The sequence below is a fragment of the Bos grunniens genome, chromosome 2 (assembly GCF_055505025.1).
Source record: "Bos grunniens cultivar Pamir isolate PY7600 chromosome 2, Bosgru_T2T1.0, whole genome shotgun sequence".
Classification (NCBI taxonomy): domain Eukaryota; kingdom Metazoa; phylum Chordata; class Mammalia; order Artiodactyla; family Bovidae; genus Bos; species Bos grunniens.
This window is the reverse complement of record NC_141166.1, coordinates 117,316,635-117,344,324: the sequence shown is the minus strand read 5'-3', so window position 1 is coordinate 117,344,324 and position 27,690 is coordinate 117,316,635. Positions and strand designations below refer to the sequence as shown.

The following is a 27,690-nucleotide window of genomic DNA, read 5'->3' as shown; positions in this document are numbered from 1 at the left end:
CTGTCACTGTTTCTACTGTTTCCCCATCATGCATTTTAATATCAGGCTATTTATTGTTTGGTGTTGTATTTGTTGACTGCTCCCTAGAGATAGATCTTCACTTTCCAACTAGATAAGATGCTCCTTGAAGATAGGGCTATGTCTTCACTTCGCTAACATCTTCCAAATTATTGTGCACTTAATAGGCATCTAGTAGAGAGCAACTCCAGTAGAGAGCAAGCTCCAGGAGATGGTAAAGGACAGGGAAGCCTGGTGTGCTGCGGTCCATGGGATTGCAAAGAGTCAGACACGACTGAGCAGCTGAACAATGGAGAGCAACTAAAGTGGGCTTCATGTCTGCATGGACCAAGCAAGCTATTCCTTCCAGCTCCTCAATTATTCTTATAATCTCTGTGGGGATAAATAACAAATGACTGGGAAACATGATGTAACTTATTAGGTAAGTGTTGTTTTACATTTTATCTTTGCCAATAGGTGGCATCATCAATTTTGAAATTACATTTTCTATTTTGTAACCCCAAATTTTAAGTATGCAGTTCATTCAATAAATGTTTATTGGGCATCTTCTATGTGGAAGCTGCCCTGCTGGCTACCACTAACAGAATGAGAAATAAAAATACTACAGATAGGCTTTAACCTATTCCCTTCCTAGTATACTCTAAAGGACATTCCACTTTCAGATTTCATTCTTATTTTACAAAATAACATCTAAATCTGTGATAACAACTTAAAAATGACAATTTTACTTGTGTGTGTGTATTTTCAACTCAACCTAATATTTTATTTTAAATGGAGGAGAGGGATGTTAATTTAAATAAAATGTAAACCAGAAAAATATGGATTGGTTGTGGGAGTGGGGGGGGTCAATCCACAGAATTTAATCCAAGCTGACTTTTTAAAATAACACAATTTACCACTCCTCAGTGAAAGGAACTTTATTTCCTTTTGGAAGATAAGAGAAGCATGATCCAGGCATAACAGAACTATTTCTACAGCTTCCAAGGCTGCACAGTCCCATCTGGAGATAATAAAAGATCCCATTCCTCTGTGTTTATTTCAAAAGATTCATTCTCTGGAATGATCTGAGGTTGCAAACTATAGAGCATTTGCCAGCTAAAAAGGGCTGCTGCCTCCATGTTACTCAGGAGGTGTCTAGTCCCCAGGAAAGTGGGGACTTTCTAAACTCTCCTTAGAGTGGAAAGAAGCCCCTCTGCCCTTCCCAACAATATTCCTTCTCAACAGTCTGGGGGAAGAAAAGGAGAAGGAGAAACAGGGAAGAGGAGCAGTGGGGAAATGAGATTTCAGTATTTGCATTAAACATCATGTACCAGTCACTAATTCATCCACCTTCTGATGAGAGGAAAGTGATATTTGACCAAATGTGTGCTTCTTTTTACTGAGCATCTTTAAAGGGCAATGAATGGCATTAGGTACTTTGGGAGGTGCAAAGATGGAGCATAGAAAGATTTTGCCACCCAGAAGCTCCCAGTCTAGTAACCACAATACTGTTTTGTGTAGTAGTGGTTAGAAGTATGGGCTCTTGGCTTTATTCATTTGAACCCTGACTCCACCATGTACATATTCTTGCATAAATTATTTAACCTCTTCATGTTTCAGTTTCCTAACCCGCAAAATGGGGATAAAATAAATTAGGAATATAAAATGGAATTAGCAATATAAAACAAAATAATGCATTAAGTTTATAACAAAGAATGTTTGTTGTTACTGATACCAGTAACTTTAATACACAAAGGAAATGTTCAGTGTCATAAGAGAGGTCTATGTAAAGAGCTATGAAAACTCAGGAGCTAAAGCAGCAACTTCTTAGAAGGGCAGGACAGAGCAAAACACTCACTGTTGGTGTGAAGAAAAAAAAAAAAAAACCCAAATGGAATCACTTGTGTTAAGCCATGTCACAGATCAAGACTTAATACATAACCTAATTGCAGTCTCAACCTCCCCCAGGACTATAGTCTAAACTGTTCAGTCTGGAATTTCCTGGTCAGCACTAGTGAGGTAATCTGCCTTAGAGACCCCTTCCATCCTCTAAGAGAAAGATAAGGTAATCTGATCTTTCCTTGTCATGCCCACTTCTGCTTATAAAAGCCCTTCATTGTGTATAGCACCTTCATATATGCTACATAGGATGCTACCAATTCATGGATCATTGAACAAAGTCAGTAAGACCTATAAAACTTACTCAGTTGAATTTTGTCTTTTAACAGATTTGGTGGCAGCAGTGGGGTCTGAAGTGAACTTCCGATGGCTTCAGGAACAGCAGGGGACAGAGGCATGTTACTCCAGAAACCCACTGAGTTTTCTGTCTTCTTTGTCATTTCCGAAGGTCATCGGTAAGTTCCTCTTGGTTGCTTTCGCTTTCTTTGGATAAAGCTCCTGATTTAATAGACTTTCCAGTCCAGGGCAGGTCAGTTTAAGCTAGCAGACAGTTCCACCCAGAACTAACTCCTAGGTCTTGGTTCAGTTTTCAACTCATTTGTTTGGGAATCTTAGCCCTTGGTTCTGTGACCACATTCCACGCTGGAAACTGTTGGCAGTTTAATTTGCAGTTTCCCATTCCTTTGAAATCAGTTTGCAATGCCCATCTTTGAGGTCTTTTATTTCAATTCTCTCCCCAACCCCAGCTCCACGTTGGGAATGGCTGGCCGTGTGCACAGGGCCTTCTGCTGGCCCGTCTGCGGTAACGTTTCTTTGGTTACTGCTTGGTATATTAAGGGGCACACATTTGTTTTGTTTTATATGAAAGACTATTGCTTATAAAGATCTTGGAAACAGAAAAGCCACAAAAATTGGTGAGCATGGATTGAACACTTAAAAGCTATTAGAGCACTTCTCACCAAACTTTAAGTCTCCTATTTTAGAATAAGTTCACCACAGACTGGGTAGACAGACACTAGGTCACCAGCCAACCTCAAGAACATTGCCATGCAATGAAGTGCACTGTAAAACACCATACAATTTTCTCCTAAGTGGCACATCCCTTTTTAGTATTATTTTGACTCCAAAAGCTAGCTCAATAAATACATAAGTAAATAATTTAAAGTAATAATTGTTTTTTAAAAATAATAAAATTAAAAGTTAATTACTAACTCAAATTCTAAAGCATTAAGCACACCACCTTTCAGCACACCTGCTTATTTTATGGCTAAGAACTATGGACCTGGAAGCTGTAGATATTTACAAAAATGGCAAAATCTTACCAAAAACAAGCTAGGATTCCAGTGGCCATAATGGGGAATGTTCTAGTTAGATAAGATCATTCATTTAAGAAGTACACTTGAAAGCTAGGATTCCCAAATTAAATAAAATGAGATACCTGTTTTAATTGGTATGCAGGGGCCTCCAAAAGCCTTCACGATTCCGAAGCAGCTTCATTGACAGATTCATTGGAAAGGCCAATAAAAAATAAAAGACACAAGAGGTCCTAAAATAAAAGACAGTATGAGTAACATGGCTCCTACTGCTCCTTTCTACCTTCATTTACCTGAGTATTCACATTCCACTAATTCTCTATCTGAAGCCTTTCCACTCTTGTTTTTTTTTTTATTGGAAGATAATTGTTTTACAATGTTGTGTTGGTTTATGCTGTACAACAGTGTGAGTCATATATCCCCTCCCTCTTGAGCCACCCCAACCCCACCCCCCCGCCTTTCCATTCTAAAGAGATTATTAAGCAGTTTAAAATAAAACCGCCCAGGGTTGTAGGCAATCCTTCTCATGTATCTTTCACGGCTTAGTCAAAGACTGAATCAAGGGCGGTACTTAAAGAATTTCCTAAACCCAGAGAGGATATAAAAAGAAACCACTTCAAAAGTCTTGAAGAATTTAGAGTCCTTATTGAGCCTATGACCCTGGTCTGACAGATCTTTATCAGCTTGTGCACATGCTGGTAGAATCTGATGAAGCACAAAAATGAAGGAAGCAAAAAGCAAAACCCTGAAGATGATAACTTGAGATCCTCAATCTTCAACGTGGTCTCCAGTGGAGCAGAAAATGCTCTCAAAGTAGAAACTGATCTTTTGAGAGCCAATCCTAGAGTTCCCTGGTCTGTTATTCAAACATGCAACCAAAAAAAAAAGATGAGTCTGTGGCTGACTTTAGAGCTCATCTGGAGGCTTTCCTCCTACAGGTTTCTGGGTTTCATTCAAGGGATGAAGTCACCCAACCTGCTCTAGCTACACTATTTGTAAATAGTTTATGTCCTGAAGTTAGTGGATTAATAACAAGACCAAAACAAACAAACCAAAAAAAAATGGGATTGGAGGCTAGCTACCTGTTTGACCAAACTCATTACTGTAGCTGAACACTTTAAAAGGACTTTGGAACAAGATTGTAAACAAAAATCCACCAAGCTGTTGGCTTTAAAGTCATAACAGCTCCAAGGTCAGTCACCTGAAATAATGTCAGTCACCTAAAATGATGCTGGGCCCCTACATCACAGTCTTCTTGGAGTCCATCATTAAAATGCTAACTCATGGCTAGATGTCTCAGTGGTAAGCAACTGGAACTCTGGAAAAGAAAATGTCCTCAAACAAGCCTCTGCATAATATTCAGCTGATTTGTAGATATGAATGTCCTTATATCGACCCTCAAAGGAGGGTCCCTGTATGGGTCCCTCCCAGAGTTGATGAGACTCCGAGGGCTTTTCTGGTAAACTATTACGTTATTCCCTTAAACAGCCAAGGAAAACTAAAATTAATGGAAAACCTTGCCAAGTTCTTTCAGATACTGAAGCTACACTCTCTAGTTTAAACCCCTCTCAGAGCCTGCAGATGTGGTCCTGAAAAGACTTATACAATCGAGCTAAGGGGAGAATTATAACCAGAGTCAGCTCTCCCAGATCTGTCTACAGTGCCCAATAAAGAGAAAAATAAAATGTCTTTTGCATTTTCTTTGGAGATAACAAAGGAGTTGTTCAGCACTTCCAGAAATATTTACTGTTTGTCCTGGCTGAAAATGGACAAGATATTTAGAAGGATTTTTAAGTAGCTCTGTGGTCAGAAATTGGCCAGGCTGAAAGCTGACATTCAGACCCTGATAGGAATTTTTCTAGGCCTCCTCCACTAAGCTAAAATAAAACTGTGTACACAAAGTAAAAGAAAAACCTTCTAAAAATGGGTGGAGCAACCTATGATGTCATTTAAGTTGAAACCCAATTCCTTTAGGAGTTAAAAACAACTGTCATTTTCTTATGAATCTTGGCAAAACCAGAAATGCTCCAGGAACTCTTCGATCATTTCTTTAGGATATCAACTTCAGGGAAGTAATTCTTATTAAAACAAACAACAAAATAAAGTGGAAGAGGTGGTCATTTTGAACTTAGACAAATGAAAAATCTCTTATATGTCTTCTCCACAAATATTAGTAAACAGCTCTAGCCATCTGAACAGATAAGCTTAATTTATTTCATCTATCGGAAAACATTGATCCAACTGCTTTCATAACTAGTAAGTTTTGTCTTATACCTGTTCCATGGCAGTAATTTTAAAACAGAAGCTATAAGGTCTCGTTTTCATCTGTTTATATGTTTGTGTGTGTGTGTAATAAATGTGTAATGTTTTCTACCTTTGGATGGTAGAGCCAAAATTAATTTGTAAAAGCACTCTACTTGGCTTGAAGAGAATTAAGCACTTATATGAATTAAGAAATCCTAAACTCTCAAAAATATAATGGAAACTAACCCAAATGCTTTTCAAGTTCACATGATCTGAGACAATCTTTGGTAAATAAAAACTAGTTCAAGTTTGTTAGGTTAATTAAAATAGGTATGTCTTCAGAATTATCAGCATTAAAATAATGCAGGTATACTTTATTCCATTAAAGTTGGAACTTTTTGGCCAATCTATACTCGGATTTCTTGGTCAAATAAGTTCATGTAGTCTTTCTTACACAATCTGTCAGAAAGAAAAATAACTTGGGATGATGGCTGACTTTATCTAATGTCTCATGAAATTTTTGTGGGTAGTCTAAACATAATTATTGAAAATAAGTGAATTTAATAGATATAAACAGGATAAAAGTTTTTAGGTGAACTTTTAAACTAGTTTCCACAAACCTTTTTGGTATACTGAAACCTTAAAGTTTTGCTGAATTAAATGATGGACAGTCATTGTGTACCTAGATCATTCCCAAATGATATAAAATACTAAAACATTAATTACTAAACACAGGCCCTTTTACTTTTGCTTCCTTTCCCAGAGGAATTAAAGATACTTGGATTTATTAGTAAACATAAATCTGGCTGGTCACGATGAAAAATTTACTGTGAGAAAGCATATGTTTCTAGAAATCATAAAAAAGTATCCATAAATTTGTCAAAGCACAGAATGCTAATATAACAGTTCACAATTGTTGTGTGTGTGTGTGTGTGTGTGGGCGCGCGCTAAACCGCTTCAGTGCAACCTGGCAGAGCCTGCCAGACTCCTCTGTCCATGGGATTCTACAGGCAAGAGTACTGGAGTGGTTTCCCATGCCCTCTTCCAGGGGATCTTCCCGACCCAGAGACTGAACCTGCATCTCATGTCTCCTGCATTGGCAGGCGGGTTCTTTACCACTAGCGCCACCTGGGAAGCCTATATATACAATTAAAGCTACTAGTGACGGATTTTATTTTCTTGAGCTCCGAAATCACTGTAGATAAGACACTTGCTCCTTAGAAGAAAAGCTATGACAAACCTAGACAGCATATTAAAAAACAGCCACATCACTTTGCCGACAAATGTCCGTATAGTCAAAGCTATGGTTTTTCCAGTAGTTATGTACAGACATGAGAGTTGGACAATAAAGAAAGTTGAGAGCCAAAGAATTGATGCTTTCGAACTGTGGTGCTGGAGAAGACTCTTCAGTCCCTCGGACAGCAAGGAGATCAAACCAGTCAATCCTAAAGGAAATCAACCCTGAATATTCACTGAAAGGACTGATGCTGAAGTTGAAGCTCCAATACTTTGGCCACCTGACACAAAGAGCCGACTCAGTGGAAAAGACCTTGATGCTGGGAAAGATTGAAAGCAAAAGGAGGAGAAAGTGGCAGAGGATGAGATAGTTAGATAGCATCACCGACTCAATGGACATAAGTTTGAGCGAACTTCGGGAGATGGTGAAGGACAGAGGAGCCAGGAGTGCTGCAGTCCACGGAGTTGCAAAGAATCAGACATGACTTAGCAACTGAACAATAACAACAAAAGCTACTAGAAATAATAAGGGAAACATCTTCATATTCAAGGAAAGTAGGAAACGTGTTTTCTATAAAAGAAGGTACAAGGAATGGAGGTGCATTTATGTTGAGGAAAAAGAAAGGAACTTTGTCCTGATTAGAGACTGCTGCTACTAAGTCGCTTCAGTCCTGTCCGACTCTGTGAGACCCCATAGACAGCAGCCCAACCAGGCTCTGCCGTCCCTGGGATTCTCCAGGCAAGAACACTGGAGTGGGTTGCCATTTATTTCATAATGGGAAGGAGAAAAAATGCAGGACAAATTGTAGGTTTGTGGAAAAATAATCTTGGGAAAAGAATTTTACATGTGGTCAGGCTGGCTAAGATCAAAATGAATTTATTTAAGTCAGTGAGTTTTAATATCAAAGGTAAGCTGGTACAATATTAAAATATGGTTTTCTCTCTGTTGAAAGGACACGTTGTTTTGGATTGTTAGTCTGCTCTTAGTAAGACATTGTAAACAAAAGTTTTTCTTTACCTTTTAAGTGGTCTGCCTAGAAAACAAAGATTCTGTATTTTATCAAAATAATTTCCTGTGTTTGTTGTTTTTATCAGGTCTTTGATTACTTGAGCAAACCTACTCTTCTTGCTATTAAAAAAGCAAAGTTTTGCTCAAAACTACGTACCCTCCTGTATTTGCATTCAAAGTCTTTGTCGCTGTGGTAAAATGGCTTATTTCATTATAGTGACCTATGATCTTTTTATGATTAATTGTTTTAAAATCTTTTTATATTTGTTTACAAACTTCCCCAAGTCAGATTCTAAATAAAGTGTTTTGATTTATAACTAACTTTAGGATTTCCTGGGGCGGGGCAGGGGCGGGGGCTCTGGGACTCTGTGACCCTGTGCTGTGCTGTGCATAGTGGCCCAGTTGTTCCCACTCTTTGTGTCCCCTTGGACTGTAGCCTGCCGGGCTCCTCTGTCCATGGGGATTCCCCAGGCAAGAATACTGGAGTGGGCTGCCATGCCCTCCTCCAGGGGCTCTTCCCAACGCAGTGATCAAACCTGGGTCTCCTGCATTGCAGGCACATTCTTTACCATCTGAGTCTCCAGGGAAGCCCAAGAATACTGGAGTAGGTGGCCTATCCCTTCTCCAGAGCAACTTCCCAACCCAGGAATCGAACCAGGAGCTCCTGCATTGCAGGTGGATTCTTTACCAGGTGAGCTACCAGGAAAGCCCTGTGACCCCATAAGTTAAACTAATTAAGCTTATTTGATATGTTTATTTACATGGGAGAGTGAAAGTGTTAGTCATTCAGTCGTGTCCAACTCTTTGCGACCCCATGGACTGTAGCTCACCAGATTCCTCTGTCCATGGGATTTTGCAGGCGAGAATATTGGAGTGGGTTACCAATCCCTTCTCCAGGGGATCTTCCCTACCCAGGGATTGAACCCGGGTCTCCTGCATTGCAGACAGATTCTTTACTGTCTGAGCCATCAGGGAAGCCCAATTACATAGGAAGCATTGTCAAATAAGAAGTAATATTAAACTTTCTTTATATTGTATTTCTATATGTTTATATGTGTTCCTGAAATTGAGCTAAATTCCTGGAAATCTGATAAGTTCTGGTCTAATGTAATCAGTCACAATTATATCTTAAAATGTATATGTCACAGAAATACCTGAATTTCCTTGTCGATAACATTGTAATGAATTCTCATCAGATCTTTTTATCTTTTTTTAAAATGATTTTTAACCATGCCCATTTTAAAGTCCTTTATCGTTTATAGAGTTATGGTTTTACTTTGATGCTTTTGCAAAAATGTTCTTGCAAAAGTGCTTCATCTTAAAGGAGATTCATGAAAAAGACTTTGACAAGTACAGGTTTCTACTAACTTGAAGATCATAGAACTGAACTGAGTGAGAACTCCAGAACTAATGGAAAAACTGGATTCAAGCAAAACGAGTGTTAATTACATGGAACTGAATGAACTGAGGAAGATGATTATAATTTTTTATGACTTTTTGTTTGAAACATTGGTTCCTTAATATTTTATTTTCCCAGATTTAAGGAAACCTTTCCTCTTCATCTGAACATGACATGCAGCAATTTGGTAAAAGATACCTTTGTAAACATAGATGAAACATTTGCTTTTTCTCCCTATTTGATCCCTTCCATAATTAGAAAATCCTTGAGTATTCTTCCTCCGCAATAGAGTTAGTTATTTGCATAAGTTCAGTATGAATCTGTTCTCCTGGTAACAGAACATGATTGGAAACATTGGCTATATTACCAAGGCTTTGACTGCAATGTCATATTTGAGAGAGATATACATGGACTCAGATTTGACCAAAGCTTATATGGTCAGTCATTGTTTTCACTGCACTTACAGGTCAAGTTTAATGCAAACAAATTAGTTTTACTGTGATTATCTGTTTTTAATGGGGGAAATTGTAGAGAGAAAAATTATGTTTGTAGCTATTAGATTCTAGTTCTGTTAACTGTCTTTAGGCATATAAACTAGTCTGGATTCTAAACTCTTGTAGTTACCTCAGTATCTTGCTACATTTCCAATTTTCTTCCCCTTTTCTGATTTGGAATCACTGAGGACATAGAATGCTCTTGTGTCTCCTTGGAAGAGGCTATACCAGATCTTCCTAACTACAGCCAGACTTCAGGGATTTGAACCTTAGGAAGGCATCTCACTGCTCAAGAAGTCTTCAGCTGTGAGATCTTTAAGTCAAATTGACTGGGTTAAGAGGTAGCCAGCATGGCGGTAGCTTGATTCCTCTCAAGGTGCTTGATCAAGACTTCATACCTTAACATGAAACTCTTTCTTCTTCTTTTCCTTACACTGGCATTTGCCTGGGAAGATAACATGATTGTCCACATCTCCTAGGCCATTGCTAAGGAGGGTATCTAGAATTTGGAACAACTTTTTATTTCAGACTAGGAGATTTAGTCCCTGAATGCGTTGAAAAGATAACTGACCCCTGGCTTGAATGGGCAAGTGAAACAGCATCTGCAAATGAATCCATTAACAGTTCCACTTTAGGGAAAGTGGTTTGGGCCCCCCAAAGATTTATCTTTGTTTGTAGTGGTTCTCATTCTCCTTCAGCCTATGGGTGCCTAGATGGCCAACATGTAACTGGGAAAATGCCTCTCAGGTTATCTAACTGTGCATTGTGTGTGTGCTCAGTTGTGTCCTACCCTTTGTGACCCCATGGAAGGCAGCCTGCCAGGCTCCTCTGTCCATGAAATTTTCCAGGCAAGAATACTGGAGCAGGTTGGCATTTGCTACTCCAGGGGATCTTCCTGACCCAGGGATTGAACCCATGTCTCCTACATTAGTGGGTGGATTCTTTACCACTGAGCCACCTGGGAAGCCCGAGGTTATCTAACCGTCCCTCTGACTGTCCACAATTAAACTGAGGCACCTCACCTGTCAACTCCCCTGAATTTTACATTCTCAGGTTAGAAAGGACATACCAGGCATTTTTTGTGCTTCAGAATTCTCTTCCTTTGGCAGGTCCCTACTACCCTAGTTAAGAGTAAATGTAAATGAGGCCATCATCAGGAACCTCTCCTTAACTCTTGAAAGTATTGTGGAGTCTACTGCTAAAGAAATAGCTCCCCAACAACAGTTCGTAGACTTTCTTTCTGAAGTTGCTCTTGATAATAGGATAGCCTTTGTTTATCTTTTAGCTGGACAAGGAGGTATCTGTTCTGTGGCCAACACTACCTGCTGCACCTGAATTAACACTTCTGGGGAAGTTGAAATTCATTTACATACAAACACTAAGCTAGCCAGTTGCCTGAAAGGGTGACTCCTTCATGCAGTCCTTTCTTTGACTTACTTGATTTTCATTGGTTTAGTCTTGGGGATCATGGTTCTGAGGTACACTCCAGACATTGGGAATTATCCTACTAACAATAGTCATGGTAGTCTATAGTGTCACAGTCTTTCAAAACTCTGAAATGCATGTTTGTAGCCATTAACCACTAAGTAAATGGAGATAAGACTGGAATGCCAGAAAATGAATGAAGAATGTGACCAACTAAAAAATTGTGAGCCTGAAGTCATGAGCTGTTGGATACCACAGAGGTTCAGCCAAAAAAAAAAAGTCATGACCTGTGAATACCACACAGAGGATCAATAAAAACTGCAAGAACTGTAGAGCAGTAGCCGAGTGGCACTAATGCCTTACATATTTTTTGGTCACATCCCTTGCAGATATGAGGTACTAGCTGGTTAAAATTCACTGAGTTTGACTTGTGTTATGTATGGAAGGCGAGGAGGGGCTCTCTGGCTTGGGTGAGTGGGAAGATAAAAGGAAGGACTTAGCAGGTCTAGGGGGAAAGCCTCAGTGAATTCATTCATTGACATATGGAATTTAAAGTAGTGAGACGATTGGATAGTGATGTCCAGGAGGCAACTAGAAATGTAGACCTTGAGAGAAAAGCTCAGAGCTGGAAAGATTTTCAGATGACATGTGACATTATACCAGTAGATGGAGAAACCAGAGACTGAATTAAGTTACCAAGGGAGAGGTCTAAAGACCCTCAAGGGTGAATCCATGGGACTTATATTGGGGAAAGGGAGAGAATGACTCTGCAACAGAACCAATTCATTAAATTGCACTATCTCCTTAATAGCTGTGGATAGGAGCTAAAAAATTAGATAGTGTGTCCCAGCTAGAATTGAGATCAGCAGGATTGGCTGCATGGGGAAGGTAGAAATGATGGAATCAGGGGTGCTGGCCAAAGCTTTGCTGGAATGTCTCCCTATGGATTGCAGGCTTTCCAGGGTTGGTTTTATAGGGCTTCCATAACTAAGTACCACAAGCTGGGTGGTTTAAGACAATAAGAAATGTATGCTCCTCGAGTTCTGGAGGTTAGAAGTCAAGGTGTTTGCAAGGTTGGTTCCTTCTAAGGACTGTGTACCTCTTTCCTAGCTTCTGGTGATGGTTGACATTCCTAAGTGTTCTTGGCTGGAGATACAGCTCTCCAATCTCTGCCTCCAATTTTACATGGTGTTCCCCATGTTTCTCTGTGTGTTGGCATGGCCTTCTTCTTGTAAGAACACCAGTCATGTTGGATTAATGACCTTATCTTAATTGGTTACTCCCGCAATGACCCTGTTTATGGATAAGGACACATTCAGGGGTACTATGGGTTAGGACTTTACCATTTCTCTTTGAGGGGACACAATTCAACCAATAAAAGGCCTGATGACAAGAAAGAAAGTGGTGTAGGTAGGGGGAGGAGGAGAGAAATGGGATCTGGGCAGTGTGGCAGAGATGCAAGTGGAATTTTTGAACACTAGGGAATGGTGGAAATACTTTTTGCTGCAAATGAGTCTGAGTTTGGGATAACTACTGGTTTGAACACATTTAATTACACCTCTAGCTTTAGAATAGCATTTTTTTTTCCGTAGGGAATTGACTTGGATACATGAATTAGGTGGTTTACTAAAGCTCTAGTGTAGATGGACCCAGTCCTCTGCAGAGACTTGGGGTGATAATCTTGTTGGAAGTGCGAGGCTAAGGGACTTGCCCTAAGCCAATGTTTATGGCAAGCCCATCGTGTTTATATGGTCTGTTGTTATTTGGGATGACCTCCCAAATAGGGGAACTGTTGAAGGTAAGGGAGGTCAGACTCCTAACCAGCTTTTGGACATCCATCCATCTCTACTTTATCCTTTCATCCTGCTGACCTTCCCAGATCTATTGTAACTATAGTAACCCAAATGTGTTAGCTGGAACGAAGACTGCAGGATTTCCATGCTCTCAGACTCACTTACTGGCTCATGCTTATCCGCAGAGAGAGCGGTGGTGGTGGTGGTGGTTTAGTTGCTAAGTCATGTCTGACTCTTGCGACCCGCCTTCCAGGTTCCTCTGTCCATGGGATTCTCCAGGCAAGAATTCTGGAGTGGGTTGCCATGCCTTCCTCCAGGGGATCTTCCCGACCCAGGAATCGAACCCAGGTCTCCTGCACTGCAGGCAGATTCTTTACCAACTGAGCCATGAGGGGAGCCCAGAGAGAGCAGAGTGTAAGTTAACTTTTCTAGTATGGTAGTTCAAGCATTTGGGGGCAGCCTCTAGTGGCAGCGATCTTACACAATGATGGCACAAGCGCCCTTAGAGTAAATAAGAAGCTGCACGTGATATGACACAACCTGTGTTACAAGAAAGATTTTGCAACAACTCACAGAAACAAAGTACATATTAAGTATAGTAGAATGGTTGCTTCTAGGGAAAGGGAGGAGGGTGGGGGGAGGCCCAAACAAAATGAGAGGATTGGTTGACTGATTGATAAAACCAGAGAGGGCCATTAGAGGAACTGATGAGGAGAGCGAACTATAGATCAAGGAGTGTGATTAATATAACCTCCTGTACCAGAAGTTTTAAAAACAAGCAAAAAACCCCAGAATATGTGGGTCAGAACTGCGACTCCACTATTCACGAGCTTTTTGGAGATTAACTAATCTCTCGATCCCTCAGTTCATCATCTGTAAAATGGAGATAGGATTAGTACCTACCTCAGGAGATTGTCCTGACAATGATGTGAATCTGAATATATAAAGTGCTTAGAAGAGCAGCTGGCACAGAGTGCACACTCAACCCTATGGCTGAGTAAATTAAACAAAATAATCCATATAAAGTGCTTAGCACAGCACCTCGCCCACAGGATTCAATTCATTTTAGTTAACTGCTATTGTCACAGGCATCATCGTTATCATCACCATTTTTTTTTACATGGCCAAAACCATGCCTTAAATGAGAAGCGGGCAAGGGAGCGGGAGGACTGTTGTGCACAATTGAAAGACAATGCTTTCTACTATGCCGGCTCCACCTGCATCATTCTTTTTGTGTAATCTTAAACAAGTCGCTTCACTTCCTGCAGTGTCGGTTTCCTCAAGTAAGCCTCCTACACCTGTCGTCAGCATTAAATCTCACTCTTGGCACATCATTCCTTTGGAAGCTCTAGTTTTGGAACCCAGCACTTAGTCTGTGTTAGCTATTGTGACAGGACCCAAAGCAATGGCAAGGGCCTGATCCTCAGGGAAGTCACATAGTTCCTTGTGACATTGCCCTACAAGTCCCATCAGTGCAACCTACTTGTGTGCCAAATATGGGCTCATTGGGAACTTCTGGTGCCCCATAGATGCAGAAGCCCAACCAAAATGGGATAATCTGGATTACCCATCATTGTCTCAGGGACTCTACTTGTCTTGCTCTGACTTTTCAAAAAACTTTTGTTTATTTTTGGCTGCACTGGGTCTTTGTTGCTTTCTCTAGTTGCAGCAAGCAGGGGCTACTCTTCATTGCAGTGCACAGGTTTCTCATTTCAGTGGCTTTCTTGTTGTGGACCAAAGGCTCTAGGCACACGGGCTTCCGTAGCTGCAGTTCGCAGGCTCGGTAGTCGTGGCTCATGGGCTTAGGTGCTCCAAGGAATGTGGAATCTTCCAGATCAGGGATTGAACATGTGCCCCCTGCATTGGCAGGTGGATTTTTATCCACTGCACCACCAGGGAAGTCCCTGCTCTGACTTTTTATTTTCTGTTTTGTGTCAGAGTTTCCAAGAACTTGCTTTGTTGTACTATTTCACAGCTATTCTCTCATAGTCCTTGTAACAGCCCTGCGAGGGAAGAACTGCTTCTCTCATCATTCTGTGAATGAGGAAACAGAGGCACAGGGGTGTAGAGTCATTTGCCCCAGGTTACATAAGGAGTAAGTGTCTAAGCCAGTGGCTGAATGCATGCAGCCTGACAGCAGAACTTTTGTTACTAAGCCAGCTCTTGGATACTCCCAGGGAGTTTGGCAGTTTGGATCAAAAGGAAAATTGGATATACTCTTGATCTAACAATTTTACCATAATGAACTTATCTGATAGATCTGTCTGACTGGCTGTTTGAATGATTATGATGGCAAACAAAAAGACAACTAAACATCCATTTTTATAAAACTGGTTAAGTAATTTACAGTACATAGTTGCAGTGGAATGACGCAGTCTCATAAAAAAGAATAATGCAGATTTATATGCATTAACATGAAACTAGCTCCAAAATAGGGCTTCCCTCATGGCTGAGTCGCAGAAGGCAATGGCACCCCACTCCAGTACTCTTGCCTGGAAAATCCCATGGACGGAGGAGCCTGGTAGGCTGCAGTCCATGGGGTCGTGAAGAGTTGGACACGACTGAGCGACTTTACTTTCACTTTTCCTTTCATGTATTGGAGAAGGAAATGGCAACCCCCTCCAGTGTTCTTGCCTGGAGAGTCCCAGGGACGGGGGAGCCTGGTGGGCTGCCGTCTATGGGGTCGCAGAGTCGGACACGACTGAAGCGACTTAGCAGCAGCAGCATGGCTGAGTCGATAAAGAATCTGCCTACAGTTCAGCAGACCCAGGTTGGTTCCTGGATCGGGAATATCCCCTGGAGAAGGAAATGGCAACCTATTTCACTATTCTTGCCTGGAGAATCCCATGTACAGAGGAGCCTGGTAGGCTACAGTCCGCGGAGTTGCAAGAGTTGGATGCGACTGAGTGACTAAATCACCACCACCATCCCCAAGACACAGTCTTAAGTAAAAAAAGTTTGCATGAGGATGTATATTAAAACAAGATTGTAGAAACAGTGTGTATAGCATGCTGTCATTAACACTTTTTAAGAAGAGGTGGACACACACACTTCCTTATAGTTTTGTCTACAAAAAAATGCCTCTAGAGGCATATATAATAAAGTTGAACTAGTGCTTATCTCTGATGGGCAGAATAGGAGAATTGGAGATCTGGGAGAGGCAAAATTACTTCTCATCCTTTTGCACAATTCTTTATTTTAACTCATAAATGTGTATTGCCTTTTCAAAAACTATTTGAAAAGAGATGGGGTAAGAAAAGAAGAAAGACTTGTGGGAGACATGGAGGTTTCAGACCCTCCTCCAATGTTCCAGTTCACTCCTGGGTTTCTGGGGAACGATGGTTTAGCACTGCAGGTTAGCGTTGCTTGAGTGCTTGCTTGTGGCCACTTTCAAACTAAGGGCTTGGTATAATACCTTATTTCACTTAAACCTCACAACTGTCTACCAGGCCCTGCTATTTCACCTCTTATAGAGATTGCTCACAGTGCAACCCGACCGGATCCTCCAGAGGTAACAAACATCTAGAATGGGCCTCCCTGCCACTAGCCCAGAGAAGGCACTGGCACCCCACTCCAGGACTTTTGCCTGGAAAATCTCATGGACGGAAGAGTCTAGTAGGCTGCAGTCCATGGGGTTGCTAAGAGTTGTGTCACTTTCCCTTTTCCCTTTCATGCATTGGAGAAGGAAATGGCAACCCACTCCAGTGTTCTTGCCTGGAGAATCCCAGGGACGGGGGAGCCTGGTGGGCTGCCGTCTGTGGGGTCGCACAGAGTCGGACACGACTGAAGCGACTCAGCAGCAGCAGCAGCAGCCACTAGTCCATCCCCATTCCATTAGGCTATTCCGAATGCTGAGGGTCTCCTAGACCAGTGGTTCACGAAATGTTGTCTCCAAGTGGCAGCTTCATTATCATCTGGAGACTTGTTAGAAATACAGATTCTCAGGCCACACCCCAGACCAACTGAATCATAAATTCTGTGAGGGGAACCCAGTAGATATGGTTTAATAAGTCCTCCAGGTGATTTTGATATATGTTTAAATTTTAGAACTGTGGTCCTAGGCCAGTGTCTTTGCCTGGGAAACATTAAACATTTAAATATTAAACACTAAAAATATCAATGTCTGAGTCTCACCTCACCCTGGAGATTCTGCTTTAATTGCTTCTGGATGAGGCCTGGGCACAAGTGTCTCAGTGCTCCCCAGGCGATTGACCTAGACCGTTGGAAACAGCCATTTGCGTCTGGGAATGGCAAATGGCACGCTGACAGCATGAAATCAAGCTGCAGGGACTAACGCATATGTAAGAGCATCACAATGTCCCAATTTTAAGTCCTGTCCCCTTCCCTAAAACCTGCACCTAAGCCAGGATGCAGAACCATGCATGAGCAATGCTCCTTGGCTAAGCAGGTACGAGCTAATCAGGTTGAACACTTTAGTAGTGTTACTTACTTTAAGCCTACACATTCCATCTTTAGTGAACATTGAGAAGAAGCAGGAGAGAAAATATTATATTATCTGCAAAATAATTTAATAGAGAAAATGAGATCTGTAAAAACCTAGTTTTACCAGCTCACCATTTCTGGAACTTAAATATTTTGTACTGAAAATCACATCATATCACATAGCATGTCTCTGACAAAATAGGGGTTCAATCAGCATTTATCTAGTCAATGAATCCACTAATCAATAAATGAATGAATGGATGTCATTGAAGGAGAAGCCAGTTCTGTCTTTGGCATCCACGGCCCACCTTACTACCAGCTGCCATTCTTGGAGTGAAGTGTGGGGAGGGAGAATCCATTGACAATAACTGTGCTAAGATCAGGTGCTAGAGCTGAATGTCACTCTAAGCAGACTGTAAACCCCAATGGGGGTGAGAATGGTGAAGCAGGTGTGGTGGTCATTAGAGCTGGCAAGTAAATATTTCCAGGTTTCCTTCCCAGAATATAGTAGGATGGCACTACTCTGCCCCTCAGAGTTCTCTATGGCCATGTGACTTGATTGGCTCACTGAAGCAGAAGTTTTGCATTTTGCTTCTGCACAAAAGTTTCAAGAGCCAGTGTGTGATTTGTCCTCCTTGTCTGTAGGATGACCAGCCTTCCTGGTTGCCTGGGATTGAGGAGTTTTCCAAGGAGTGGGATTTTCAGTGCTAAAACTGGGACACCTCCAGGCATCAATGTTTCAAGTAGTGATCATTCCATCAGCTTGAGTCCAGGAATGAGGCCAGTCCATCAAACAAGAGACTCAGAGCATTGGAATAACTTGCCTGGGGACACAATGAGATCAGAGATGGATTCCAGACCATGTCTGTCTGACTTCAGAAACCACAGTCATATACCACCTGGGTGTAGATAGTCTTTATTACATGTATCTTTTTATTTTTAAATCCCTGGGTCAGGAAAATCCCCTGGAGAAAATAATGGCAACCCACTCCAGTATTCTTGCCTGGAGAATTCCATGGACAGAAGAGCCTCGTGGGCTACAGTCCACAGGCTCACAAAGAGTCAGACACGACTGAGCAACTAACATACACACACATACACATAGTTGCTTCATAATATTGTGTTAGTTTCTGCTGTACAAAGAAGTGAATCAGCTATATGTATACATAAATCCCCTCCCTCTTGGAACTTTCTTCCACCCATTCTCAAATCCCATCTCTCTAGGTCACTGCAGAGTACTGAGCTGAGCTCCCTGTGATCCACAGCAGCTTCCCACTAGCTACCTATTTTACACATGGTAGTACTTTTCACTTTCATGCATTGGAGAAGGAAATGGCAACCCATTCCAGTGTTCTTGCCTGGAGAATCCCTGGGACGGGGGAGCCTGGTGGGCTGCCGTCTATGGAGTTGCACAAAGTCGGACACGACTGAAGCGACTTAACAGCAGCAGCAGCAGTGTATATATGTCAGTCCCAATCTCCCAAGTGTATCCATTCCCACCCCAGGTCCACACATCTGTTCTCTATGTCTGTCTCTATTCCTGCCCTGCAAATAGGTTCATCTGTACCATTTTTCAAGATTCCACATGTATAAATATACAATATATATTTTTATCTTTCTAACTTACTTCACTCTGTATGACAGTCTCTGAGGCCCATCCACTTCTCTACAAATGACCCAATTTCACTCTTTTTAACGGCTGGGTAATATTCCACTGTATATATGCACCACGTCTTCTTTATTCATTCATCTGTTGATGGACATTTAGGTTGCTTCTATGTGCTGGCTGTTGTAAATAGTGCTGCAGTGAGCATTGGGGTGCATGTGCCTTTTTGAATTATGGTTTTCTCAGGGTATATACCCAGTAGTGGGATTGCTGGGTCATGATAGTACTTCTATTTTTAGTTTTTTAAGGAACCTCCATACTGTTCTCCATAGTGGCTGTATCAATTTATAGTCCCACCACCAGTGTAGGAGGGTTCCCTTTTCTCTTCACCCTCTGCAGCATTTATAGTTTGTTGCTTTCTTGATGATGGCCATTCTGACTGGTGTGAAGTGATACCTCATTGTAGTTTTGATTTGCATTTCTCTAATAACTAGTGAAACAACAAAGGATTAATCTCCAAAATAATAGAAACAGCTCGTGCAGCTCAGTGTCAAAAAACAAAAAAACCAATCAAATAATGAGCAGAAGACCTAAACAAGTATTTCTTCAAGGGAGATATACAGATAACCAAGAGGCACATGAAAAGATGCTCAACAGTGAAAGTGAAGTCGCTCAGTCATGTCCAACTCTTTGTGACCCCATGGACTGTAGCTTACCAGGCTTCTCAGTCCATGGGATTTTCCAGGCAAGAGTACTGGGGTGGGTTGCCATTGCCTTCTCCCAAGGGATCTTCCTTACCCAGGGATCGAACCCGGGTCTCCCGCATTGTAGACAGAAGCTTTACCCTCTGAGCCATCAGGGAAGCCCAATAACTAGTGAGTTGAGCATCTTTTCATGTGCCTCTTGGCTATCTGTATGTCTCCCCTGAAGAAATACCTGTTTAGGTCTTCTGGTCATTATTTGATTGGGTTGTTTGTTTTTGGACACTGAGCTGCACGAGCTGTTTCTATTATTTTAGAGATTAATCCTTTGTTGTTTCATTTGCAAATATCTTCTCTCATTCTGAGGGTTGACTTTTCATCTTGTATATGGTTTCCTTTGCTATGCTAAATCTTTAAAGCTTAATTAGGTTCCAATTGTTCATTTTTGCTTTTATTTTCATACTCTAGGAAGTAGGTCAAAAAAGTTCTTGCTGTGATTTATGTCAAAGAGTGTTGTTCTTATGTTTTCCTCTAACAGTTTATAGTGTCCAGTCTAACATTTAGGTCTTTAATCCATTTTGAGTTTATTTTTGTGTATGGTCTTAGGGAGTGTTGTAATTTCATTCTTTTACATGTAGCTGTCCAGTTTTCCCAGCACCATTTATTGAAGAGACTGTTTTTTTCTCCATTGTGTATTCTTGCCTCCCTTGTTGTACACTAAGAGACCATAGGTGTGTGGGTTTATCTCTGGGCTTTCTTTTTTATTTTGTTTACAACTGTGGAAACTCTGGTCTACAAAAGTAAGTGAGAACACCAATTTTCCCAAATTCACTGAATGACACTCATTCCACAAACATTTATTGTATTCTATGGAATTAAAGGCCCTGGGGTGAGATGTTATGGGTTACACAAAGATGAAGAAATGCTGTCTATGATTTCTTCCCTCAAGAAATATACAGTGTTGAAAGGAGATAGACATGTACATGACTCACTATATCCCAAGGCAGATGCTGAGAGATGTTATTAAAACATTTCGTATACCTTTCTGTATTTAACAAATTTACCACAATAAGTGCATATTATTTTTTAAAGTGTTTATTATAGAAAGCAAAAATTCAAAAGTTAAAATATCTTTCCCAGGTGCCACTAGTGTGCCTGCCAATGCAGGAGACATAAGAGATGTGGCTTTGATCCCTGGGTTGGGAAGATCCCCTGGAGGAGGGCATGGCAACCCACTCCAGTATTTTGCCTGGAGAATCCCATGGACAGAGGGGCCTGGCGGGCTATGGTCCGTAGCATCGCAAAGAGTCCAACACAACTGAAGTGACTTAGCTCGCACGCATGCAAAATATCTTTACTCTTCAGGTTACCAATTCATAGTAGATCAATAATAATAACAATAATACCTAGAAAAAGTGTATTAATGCTTTCTTTTTCTGAAGATCAGTACCATTTATTCAAAGATGATGATACACCTGCACTTACCTGCCTTCAATAGGACAGGAGCTTTGAGATTTCCTTCAATTGTGCTGACTAATTTCCCATTGTATTCATGGTTCCTCATTCACCCTGTATGACCGATGGCCCAAGTCTACATGCCCACTGGGCAGAATTCTCTGACATGGGTCAAAGCCAACTAACTGGTCCAAAGGATTATAGTCTTTGTTAAGGAATGAAGGCCCCAGCCCTCCCTAAAGATCCTTCCCACTGGTCAAAGGCATTAGAAGAAAGCCTTACCAAAAAAGGAGGTGGCAGTCAGGCCTGAGACAGAGGAAATTTGGAGCCCAGGACCTTCCAGGATAACGGGGCTCTCTTGCCAGCCCTGGACAAAGAGAGTGTGGTTTCTGGGGAAAGTATCACTGTCCCACTGTTTACTGTGGGACATTCTCCAGGGCTGCAGTGAAGTTTTAGTCTCTGAGTACAGTTGATAGCACCTCCTGCTTTGGTGACTTGAGTACCAAAGTCACCAAAGTTAAGGTAAGCTGCAAATGTGTGCCTGCTGGAAGTGTTTGGGGAATGGAGATAACAATAAGCAAACAAATAAAACCTACTGCTTTGAGATGTTTTGTAACAGCTGTGCTCCCTATAGAACAGATTTCCTCCTTGCCTGGATCCAAGAGCATCTCCTGGGTCCTTCTGGTTAGAATGCTGAGTGTCCATGGAGAATATGAGCTGAGGAAGGAGGGGGACTGTCTCCCAGCTAAGACCAGGCAGCTGTCATGCAAGGTAAAACCTTAGCAGCTGTAATGAGGAGGTGCAGAGGGCCTAGGGTCTATCAATTCCAGGTGGGAGCTTTCCTGCAGGTTTACAGGTGAATCAGCTTCCACTGAGAAAGTGATAGACTGTAATGTAACTTGTGACATTTTTGCCCAAGAACAGCACAGACTGAACTTTTCTGTTCTGTGCAATATGGAAGGGAAGATACAGACTGAGCTACTTCTTCATGACTTGAGACATCTCATAATATATATGTGATATGTGTGTATGTATAATACTGATTTGGAGAAGGCAATGGCACCCCACTCCAGTACTCTTGCCTGGAAAATCCCATGGATGGAGGAGCCTGGTGGGCTGCAGTCCATGGGGTTGCACAGAGTTGGACACAACTGAGCGACTTCACTTTCAGTTTTCACTTTCATGCACTGGAGAAGGAAATGGCAACCCACTCCAGTGTTCTTGCCTGGAGAATCCCAGGGACGGGGGAGCCTGGTGGGCTGCCGTCTATGGGGTCGCACAGAGTCAGACACAACTGAAGCGACTTAGCAGCATAATACTGATTATATTATATTATTATCCTATTATTCTATTACTATGCCAGTCAGGAGAGGCTAGATAGGCTGCACTAATACACAACCCAGAATATTATGGCATGTGTGCTAAGTCACTTTAGTCGTGTCTAACTCTTTGTGACCCTGTGGACTGTAGACCACCAGGCTCCTCTGTCTTTGTGGTTCTCCAGGCAAGAATACTGGACTGGATTGCCATGCCCTCCTCCAGGGTATCTTTCCAACCGAGAAATCAAATCCCAGTCTCTTATGTCTCCTGCATTGGCAGGCATTAGGGTTCTTTAACACTAGTGTCATCTGGGAAGCTCAACATTTTATTGACTTAACATGATAAAAGTTTACATCTTACAGAGGTCCCCACCACTTAGAGGAATCTAAGTGGTGATTCAGGTTCCTTTCATCTTAAAATGCCATCAGCTTTGACATTTGGCCCCAACAGTTGCCCCCAAGGGAGAAGAGAGTACGCTAAAGATTGTCACTAGGTCTACAAGCACTGGCCACGACTTCTGTCACATCCTACTGGCAGAATCCAACCACGGGGTCCCATCCTAACTGCAAGGGAGCCGGGAAGAGAAAATGAAATTGATGACTATCTAGCCAGTCTTCCCTGCAAGTTTCTCCAAGGTGAGTTATATAGTGTTTTCTTCTAATTGTGGTTTGCATTCGACACCATTTAGTCTGCCTCCTTGCTTGGCACTGTTCTCTGCGACACCTTTGTGACACCTCTGGGCAGCATCCCATTTCTCACAATGGCACTGTGAGTTGTCAGGACAGGTGTTATCATACACGTTTTATAGACCGAGGACCTCAAGAGCCAGAATAGTCACGTGACTTGTCCAATGTATATCCTACTTGAGGACAGAAGAAGAGGGTGACAGAGGATGAGATGGTTGGATGGCATTGTCAACTCAATGGACATGAGTCTGAGTTCACTCCAGGAGATAGTGAAGGACGGGGAAGCCTGGCGTGCTACAGTCCACTGGGTTGCAAAGGGTTAGACATGACTGAGGGTCTGAACAACAACTGGGACAGAGCTCGCTTTCAGGCCAGCTCTCAGGTCAGAGGTCTCTCCTCTACACCATCCCATCTACCCCAGCAGCTCACACTAGATGAGGCACAGGATTAAGTGAGCAGAAAATACATTTTAATTTTACTATAAAGCAGCCTAATTTATTCTTTAAGCCCCTGCTCTCTCTTGGAAGGTGTCAGCAATGAGTCCAATCATTTTAGTATCTCTCTGTCTTTGAAGGTGTGTCCAGGTTTGGGTTGGGACGTGGCAGGATACAGGGCTTAGTGCCAAGGTACTGGGGGATCTATTTGTTCCTCAAGTCAGCTTTTGGAGAAGGCGTAAATCCAGATGACTACAGTTCCTGCTAGTCTCCCTACTAATAAAGATGCATCGGCCCCTCCTTCCTGTCCACACAGCCCATGCATGCCCAGCAGCTCCCTGCTACTTTGGGGTCACTCCAGGGTCTGGCAAGCTTTGTAAGCCCACACCCCATAGCTGATATCTCCCCAGGCTTGTGCCTTTCTGAGGAAAGCGGGGAAGGGAGGAGGGATGGATCCACCAGGCCTTTGCTGTCTCACTTTTCATCCATCTCTCCTCCCATCCAGTGAAGGGAAGTATTTCTCATCTTCCAGAGAAACCCCAATCTCCCCAGGCCTTTTTCTTCTGAATCACTTTGGCTGCGCGCCTGGTCCTCTCCAGTCCTCTGAGGGCTTTTATAACACAAAGCATAACTCAGAGAGGTTTTTCATTCTTATTTTGCTTTTTATGTTGTCACATCATTCTCTTACCTTGAGGCAATGAAACAAAGAACCTGCTGTCCAAGGCATGGAGGTGGGGACAGGGGAATACCAAGAAAGAAACCACTTCACTATCACATGTGTATCACGTGTAACTTCACCAGGTCCTTGTCAGGTGAAGTTCTGTGTCATTTTCCTGAAACTAACATTGAGGGGAAGAGGCACTGATGAAAGTTGTTATATTTGGGAACTAGCAGGTTAAACCCCTTCCTGCCTGACTGGTCTTTAAATGTACCATTTCCCTTCCTCTACCTCATCCCCTATGAATCTACCCTCAAAAGATTGATCCAGCGATCTTGGTGATCAAGTTTTCACTTAAGAATTGAGGACCTTCTCAGAGTAAGACCCACAGCTGGGTTGTCTATAGATGATTCTCTAGCCTTCTAAATGTGGCAAAGGTGATGTTTCTCTGTGTGTTTAAATGTTTATCACTTCACTTCCCCTACCTCAGTTATGAGCACGCACCCTAGAGTAAATCTGTCCTCCTCCCGGGAGGACATGTCATTGTACAGTATGTCCTCAATGATGAAGCTAAAGGAAGCATGAAGATGACTTAAGTGGAAGGATCACTTGTAAGAGCTGCAGAAGTCAGATCAACTGACAGGCAAAGAAATGCTGCCTGAAAGCAAAGCATCATTAAAAAAAAAATCTGACTTGTACCAAATATTATTTGCAAAGTGGATTTTAAAATCATTTCAAAACACACTAGGCTTTCAAAAGATGTTTGTTTTAGAGTACACTTGGCTTGTGGTCAAAAGCTGAAGTTTCGGTGATACACAGTAACAATTGTAGTGTAATTACTGGCTACAGAATACCAGGTGCCCAACCAAGCCTTTTCTACCCACTTAAGAGAGCCACGCCAAGTAAAAATGCCCTGCCAAGCCATACCCAGAAGTTCCAGAGCTCAGCCTTTGTCACGAAGAAACAATTAATTCACAGAGCAAAGCCATTATTGGGCACAACCAGGCATTATGTTGTGAACACCTTTTGTTAATACATGTTGAGAATTTGAACTTTCTCACAGTTAAGAGGCCTGCTTGAGAGAGAATTTAAACCAAGCCAGGCGCACGGTTGTTTTGTTTTTTAGATTTGTGATTTTGTGTCTATGGGATCAAGACAGTAGGGAAATGCTGGCTTTGGAAGCCAAAGTCTCCCCTAGCTGGGATTTGACCTCAGGATTAATAGTATTCTCTATTCTTGTGTGAAGAGATTGCTTTACGTCAAGGGAATGAACTTGGGAAAAAAAAAAAAAAAACGGATAAAACACAGGAGTGGTATAGGGAAGGAACATATTAAGAGGCCTAGGGATGCACTTCCTCATTATATGTAAGGAAGCTATTTCCTAGGTTCCTGAAGCTATAAAAAGCCAAGTGAATTTGCTTAAGTTAATAAATTTTATTTAATTATGACGATAATACCACAGCAAAATGTTTTATGTTTCCTCTCTTTTTATTGCTTCCTGTTAGTTATTGAGAGAAGAAATTCAATGTAACTTTTTTTGTACTCTGATAATGATAAGACTATTTCATTTGTTTCGCCTACACTTCCCAATGTCCGCGTTTGTGTGCGTATATAACTAAACTGAATAGGTGACTGCCTTATGTGGTTGCTACAAACACAGATGTAAGGCTAAAGGTGGGGCCCAGTTTTATTACAGCAAAACCCCATCATTGAAGCCCTTTGCTAGGCTTTGGAACTGATTGTTCTGTAGTGGGAGAAAAAGCAAAACCTTCAGTTCTCGGAATGACCTGAAAAATCTATGGTATGAACCTTATTCTTCTTTCTGAACCCTGGGATGAGAATGAAGTTTTACACTGAGCTAAAGTGATCAGTCTGCTTTGGTTTGTTGGTGTCAGGTGTCCTGGAAGCAGGCCGGGTCTCCCGGGGCTCAGCTGACGGGCCTTGCATGCTTTTTCACCAGTAGTGGCAGAGGTGGAGGTGGTGGAGCCATAGAGTGGGCATCTCTAGGAAGGGGCTGTCTGCACACCTCCCTGTCTTCTCTCTGCAATCCCTCAAGGTTGGTGCCTCTGCATTTCACAAACGAGGAAACCAAGAAAAAGAGATGATAAGTTATTACCTGAACCACATGGCATCCCTGTTTTTGCAGATCAAAAAAGGTCTACTATCAGCAACTTCATATGATTCAGCCTAATACTTGCCTAGTTAGTAGGCTGTGATCCCAGAGTTTGAACTCTTACCTATCCCCCAAATTATAGCTGCATATCTGTATTTCAGATGGCAGAAAGGGGCTCTGAGCAGATGCATTCAAAAATAGTCTATCAGTAGACTATCTCCTTTCTTCTCTGGTCTGCGGTCTCAACTACTGACTGTATTCATGTCGTAGTGTGAAAGTTAGCTGGAGACAGACAAGACAGGCCTGCCTGTGGCTATTGTTCCTACTGTGAAGCTGAAATCAGCCTGTCAGGCCAACTCTGTCAGGCCAGCGCCTCCAAACTACCTGCCTAAATATATCTTCCTCTCAGGATGGCACAGAGCGGGATATCCCATTTCCCAAGCTGAACTCCCACCATTAGAACCTCTCAGCTCCGACCATATGCCTTCCTCCTAGAGCCATAACACACTGATGACTAGTTTGTCTTCAGATTACATGAACTCAGGGCTTGGATCAAGTAACTTTTGTTTGGAGCTGATGGGTAAGGTCAGGAGCCTGAGGGTGAATCATGGACTATTACATGCAATGGAAACATTAGAAGCTGTATTGGCCAACCCCAGCCTTTTACAGCCATGGTAACTGATATACAGGTACCCACACTTTGGCGGTCTTGATTGCAGAATGACCACATTTTGCCTCAGACTGAGGGGTTTCCTGGAGCATGAGACTTGCTGTGCTTAAACAGGGCAAGTCCTGGACAAACCATGATGAGATGGGCCACTCTACTCACTTGGAAGCCCCAAACTCTTCAGCTTCTCTGGGCAAGTCAGATGTGCACAGGGCCTTACAGTAAGGGTTCCACAGTTGCCTGGTCCAGCTCAAAACCCCTGGGGTGGGGGTAAAGACAGCCAACACAAACTCACAGGGCACAGTTTAGCCCAGGCTGGCTCCCCTGAGTAGTCAGTGTCCTGCCTCCATGAGCTTGGACACCACATGGAAACAGTCCTGTGAGGTAAGGTGGTGTCTGCCTCATGACTGACTGAACTCTTAACCTCCTGGGCCACTGCATTTGGGAAGGCTGGTCGGGTTGAGTCAGTCTCAGAAAATAAGGCTGCGGTCCAGTTTATCCACTTCATAGCGAGGGCCTCTGGGTCAGCCACAGCCTTGCGGGGCACAGCGCCTGCAGGGAGAAGGCCACTAGGTTTCGTCTCTGCTCTGTGTGCTGGCTGGAGGGGGGATGCAGAAGTGCTCGGGGACGGGAGATGGGTCAGCAGGGTGCCCCGTGCTGCCACCACTTCCTCTTTCAGAAGTTTTGTCACTCAGAGGTTTTGAATCCTGCAATAAGCAGTTATTCTTGGCTAACTTTGGACTTTTTCCTTAAATGTCAAGCCCCTAATTTTTAAATATTTCTTGGTCTTACTTCTCC

The 27,690-nt window shown here is 42.3% G+C and overlaps 1 long non-coding RNA gene across 1 annotated transcript; it reads left to right on the top strand.

The window, feature by feature from the left end:
• Nucleotides 1-185: 185 nt before the first annotated feature.
• On the top strand, nt 186-25,406 carry LOC147378625 (uncharacterized). The gene is made up of 4 exons (XR_015148289.1): nt 186-439; nt 2,226-2,351; nt 8,255-8,389; nt 22,785-25,406. It is a non-coding gene; the product is annotated as an uncharacterized LOC147378625 (long non-coding RNA).
• The last annotated feature ends 2,284 nt before the right edge of the window (nt 25,407-27,690 follow it).